The 5,340-nt window shown below is 45.8% G+C and overlaps 1 pseudogene; it reads right to left on the bottom strand.

Moving 5' to 3' along the window:
- Window positions 1–214: 214 nt before the first annotated feature.
- LOC123725473 (keratin, type I cytoskeletal 13-like) lies at window positions 215–4,353 on the bottom strand (annotated as a pseudogene).
- Window positions 4,354–5,340: the final 987 nt, after the last annotated feature.

The following is a 5,340-nucleotide window of genomic DNA, read 5'->3' as shown; positions in this document are numbered from 1 at the left end:
CAAGTTTCTACTATCAGCATTTCAAAAATATTGGCAAGTATTAAACTCAGTACAAGTGAATGTCCTAAATATATTCAAGATCATACTGACACATATACTTTCTCAAGACAATATAATTGGCCTCATGTGCAAAAGATGACAACTTATATGATAGTCAGATGTATAGGAGCATGCCAGATCAGATACATCAAGTTGAAAGACACAGAAAACAGAATGATGGTGTCAGCAAGTCAGAGCATCTTTATTGTATTCACAATGGGGTCTGTTGTTGGTGTCCCATCCAGATGTAGTAGAATATGTTGTTCTGGAGGTGTTAACCATAGAAATAGAATTACCAGAAAATAAATCCCCATTCAAGTCAATGTTCCATGATGGGTATCTGAGGGGCTTTAGCCATTCTAGAAAGTATAGCAGGACGTTAAGCACATCTTAAACTAGAGTAATCCAGAGCTGGCCTAAACAAATAACACTGATAACGAGGATAGGGATTTTTTTATCTGACAAATACTTTTTATAAGTTGGAACATTGTATTTTAGGTTGCATGAATAAAGGACTGGGGAACCGTAATATTCCACTTTCTGGCCTCTCATTTCCAATAACCATTCTAGTAATTATATTTCTATGTAGTTAACCAATTGCTTGCCGCAGTGCTCGCTGTGTGTCTAGGACCTTAAGAGGTGTGTTTGGTTTCACTTGAGGAGACAACCTTGCCATCCACCATTTCCTCTGTGACAATCACCACCTTGCGTGCGGTGGAGGTGGATGAGCTGGGGCCAGAGCTGGCGGAGCTGAGGCCGGAGCTGAGGCCAGAGCTGGAGGAGCTGAGGCTGGAGTTGAGGCCGGAGCTGAGGCCGGAGCTAGAGGAGCTGTGGCCAGATTTCGAGGAGCTGTGAACGAGGCTGTTAGGAAGGGAAACCAATGGCTAGCATAGTTAGCATCTATGATCTATGATCATAGTAAATATCTATTAAAGGTTACATAGCTGTAGATTCATGTCAAAAGTAACCATGGCTCAAACTAAGGTCAACTTCAAATGAACATTGTTTTTAAAAATCAAATGTTGAGGGAGACATCCAATCGCTTCCTGCCTTACCCGCTAGCCTCTCCATCCAGCAGCCTCCTATACTCAGCGATCTCCATCTCTAGGCGTGTCTTGATGTCCAGCAGCATCTTGTACTCCTGGCCCTGGCGTTCCATGTCGCTGCGGAGGGACACTAGCTGCTCCTCCAGACTGGTCACTTGGTCTTGGAGGCGTCCCAGCTGCATGGAGTAACGGTCCTCTGTCTCCGCCAGCGTGTTCTCCAGGGAGCCTTTCTATTGGCCGGGAGAGACAGAGATGATAAGTCAAAAACTGTGGGAGTAGTTTTGGAATTTGGAATGTTTACTGTCATACTGAAAAAAGTTAGCTCGAGTAATTGAATGTGAAGGCAGTAAGAGGTTATCTATAGTAAAGTACAACACAAAGATGCTTGTCCTAGATCCCAAGAAACAAAGAGATCTTCTGTTGAATCTGACAATTCATCTTGATGGTTGTACAGTCGTCTCAAATAAAACTGTGAAGGACCTCGGCGTTACTCTGGACCCTGATCTCTGTTTTGACGAACATATCAATACTGTTTCAAGGACAGCTTTTTTCCATCTACGTAACATTGCAAAAATCTGAAACTTTCTGTCCAAAAATGATGCAGAGAAATGTAGACATGCATTTGTCACTTCTAGGTTAGACTACTGCAATGCTCTACTTTCTGGCTACCTGGATAAAGCACTAAATAAACTTCAGTTAGTGCTAAACACGGCTGCTAGAATCCTGACTAGAACCAAAACATGTGATCATATTAGTCCATTGCTAGCCTCTCCACACTGGCTTCCTGTTAAGGCAAGGGCTGATTTCAAGGTTTTACTGCTAACCTACAAAGAATTACATGGGCTTGCTCCTACCTATCTTTCCGATTTGGTCCTGCCGTACATACCTACACGTACGTTATTGTCACAAGACGCAGGCCTCCTAATTGTCCCTAGAATTTCTGAGCAAACAGCTGGAGGCAGGGCTTTCTCCTATAGCGCTCCATTTTTATGGAATGGTCTGCCTACCCATGCGAGAGACGCAGACTCGGTCTCAATCTCTTCAGTAGGTCCTATGATTGAGTGTATTCTGATTTGATTTGATTTGGTGCCTGGCTATAACAACTTGAGGGATAGTGTTAGATTCTAGGTGAAAGTAAGGTACTTGAGGAATGGTAGAGAATGATGAAAGTGTCAAATATTGATTATTGATAAAGGTTGCAGAAAGTTGTGTAGGTAATTACGGCTCACCATGGTGAGCTGTGACTGCAGTTCGGCTTCCAGGCCCTGCAGTGTGCGACGGATCTCTGAGATCTCTGACTTGGAGGTCTGGAGAACCTCTGTGCTGGACGCCACCTCCTGGTTCAACGTCTCTGTCTGTTAAACACAATAAGTGGTCAATCATCACAGGATCAAACCAACATTTCAGCTCATGATGGAATGTCACAATGTTACTAACTAGAAGTAAAGGAACATCTACACAATGAACATAGTTTATAGGTTCTAGAGGTTCTACCTTGGTCTGGAACCAGGACTCCAGGTCGCGCTGGTTCTTGGCACTAACGGACTCGTACTGCTCACGGATCTCAGACATGACTCTGGTCAGGTCCTCCTGTGGTGCTGCGTCCACTTCCACGTTGATTTGTCCAGTCATCTGCGTCCTCATGGCAAGCAGCTCCTGTGGAGAAAAACATAGTGGTGAGTTTAAAGGATTAAGAAGTAACTAACCTCTGCCTGATGGTAACAACTTGACCTGCCCTCTATCTTCATTATACATTTGAACACCATTGCTTGATACAGATGTGCTTGAAAGCCAGCAATGGTGTTCTAGTGAAGACCCATAGCAGGTTGACATGGTCAATAGATGTAATACATTAAGGGACTGTATGGATATGTTCCATCAGCCCACACCCACCTCCTCATGGTTCTTCTTGAGATAGATGAGCTCCTCCTTCAGCCCCTCGATCTGCATCTCCAGGTCAGATCTGGCCATGGTCATCTCGTCCAGCATCCTCTTCAGCCCGGCGATGTCCGCCTCCACTGACTGACGCACTGGCCAGCTCGTTCTCATACCTGAGAGATGGAGAGAGCTTAGGTCAAAGAACTGCCGGAATGTGTTCCTCTGTGAGAATAGCAGGGGTTATAGATTCTAGTTAGTATTGCATTAAGTTTTGGGAAAATAACAGAAAGTAACACCAGGCTTCTGATATGTCTGTTAGGTGGGTGTGGTTATGGTGGGGGTGAAGGGTAATGTCATTTGGTTTACTTTTAATAGATTCAACACAAAATGTAATAACAAACAGTATGAGGGGGTTTTTACAGATTTGGGGTTATTCCATGTGGTTAATGTAATGCACCAGCAGTGTACTGTATCTGTGGATGGTGTTGGGTGTACTTACTTGTTTCTGAAGTCGTCTGCAGCGAGCTTTGCGTTGTCGATGTTCAGATAGATACTTCCGTTCAAGCAGGTGGCAGCCTGGATCTGAGAGGTGGAGGATGGCAAAAACATTTCAGGATGGGGTATTCATGGAATTTGATACAAATGCAGTACACACAAACTGTGATACCACAATGTAATGATTGAGTTCTGAGTTTCAGCTGCACTGTAAATGATAGACCATAGAATCATTACAGGGACCCTGTTGTCATTATGATCATTGTAAACCATGACATGACACAAAGAAACAATTTGCGACTTCTGTATTCGCCTAGGGGCTATTAAGAGAGAGGAAGGATTGGCTTCAATGATCTGCTTTATTTTCAATGCTTCAGCTGCAAATATGCATACTGTCTTTGCATCTATCTTTGGTGCAAATTCTTGTTTGAATCAATTATAACAAATGTATATAATTTTGCATTTTCTAAAAGTCATATTAATTTCTCTATTAGTAACTTGTTGGAAAAACAAGCTGATGACGTGTACACCATGTACATGTACTCTCTAACAAAGAATAATATTTTCACAATGCAGACATTATCATGCTTTGACATGCTGTGATGTCATCATTGAGTGCTATTGCCGTCTAGGAGACATGTCACATACCTTTTCCTGAAGGTCGGCGATAGTAGCGTGGAAGCCAGAGTAGTCGCGGCGCTGGGGGACGTCTTACTCTCAAGGAACTGACGGATCTTCAACTCCAGCTCACCATTGGCTGCCTCCAGCGAGCGCACCTTCTCCAAGTAGGTGGACAGGCGGTCGTTCAGGTTCTGCATTGTGGCCTTCTCATTGACCGACACATGGAGGTCGGCTCCACCGCCGCCACCACCACCCCCACCCATGCCAAAACCATAACTGCCGCTGCCACCCCCTCCCATGCCGCCGCCACCCCTCCCATGCCGAAACCATAACCGCCACCGCCGCCACCCCCTCCCATTCTGAAACCATAACCGCCACCACCACCTCCGCCACGGAACCGAACGAGGAGCTAGAGATGCGCACCCCCAGAGCCTCCTGCTCCTCCATACACACTGCCGGCCCTCATGGCAGTGACACGGCCTCCTCCACCGCCACAACCACCCATCGAGGAGAAGCGGGAGGAGCCCATACCCATTCCACCTCCACCTCCAGACCTCATGGACATGGTGCCACCTCCGCCTCCACCGCCGCTGCTGCTGTAGGACATGCTAGATCTGGAGAAGGACATGGCTGCTGAGAGGGAGTCTGCCTGCCTGGGATGAAGAGGAGAGAGAATGTGGTGCACTGCCCAGCCACTGTTCCCTTTTTATGCTGCACAGGGCAGGAGGGAGGGAGGTTGGGAGTAGGACATCGGTGGGAGATGCAGAAGGGAGGAGAAGGGAGGAATACAGGGAGTCATTACCTCATGTAGGGCAGGGCAGGGCAGGGCAGGGCTCCTCCACCCACTTTGACAACCTGCTGGCAATCGCGAGAATGCAGAAGGAGGTGGTGTGCCAAAGACACACCAGAAGGGCTTTCAAGAGGTGTTGAGTATTCCAGGGTGGTCCAGTCTTTGTCCAAAAACAATGGATAAATGTTGCCATAAATCAGAAGGGTGCAGTCAGTCAGTCAGTGTACATTGGCGTGTTCACACAAACAAGGTGCCAGGCCAGTGCAATTCATTTTGATAAAAGCAATTAATCTGAACGCATTAATCACTATATCATCTATCATACGGTACATGGCCAAAAGGTATGTGGACACACCTTCAAATTTGTAGATTTGGCAATTTCAGCCAAACCCGTTGCTGACAAGTGTATAAAATCGAGCACACAGCTATGAAATCTCCATAAACTAACATTGGCAGTAGAATGGCTTTCAT

This window comes from Salmo salar, chromosome ssa12 (genome assembly GCF_905237065.1).
Source record: "Salmo salar chromosome ssa12, Ssal_v3.1, whole genome shotgun sequence".
NCBI lineage: Eukaryota > Metazoa > Chordata > Actinopteri > Salmoniformes > Salmonidae > Salmo > Salmo salar.
The sequence above is the reverse complement of the archived record's forward strand: the minus strand, read 5'-3'. Positions and strand labels throughout refer to the sequence as shown.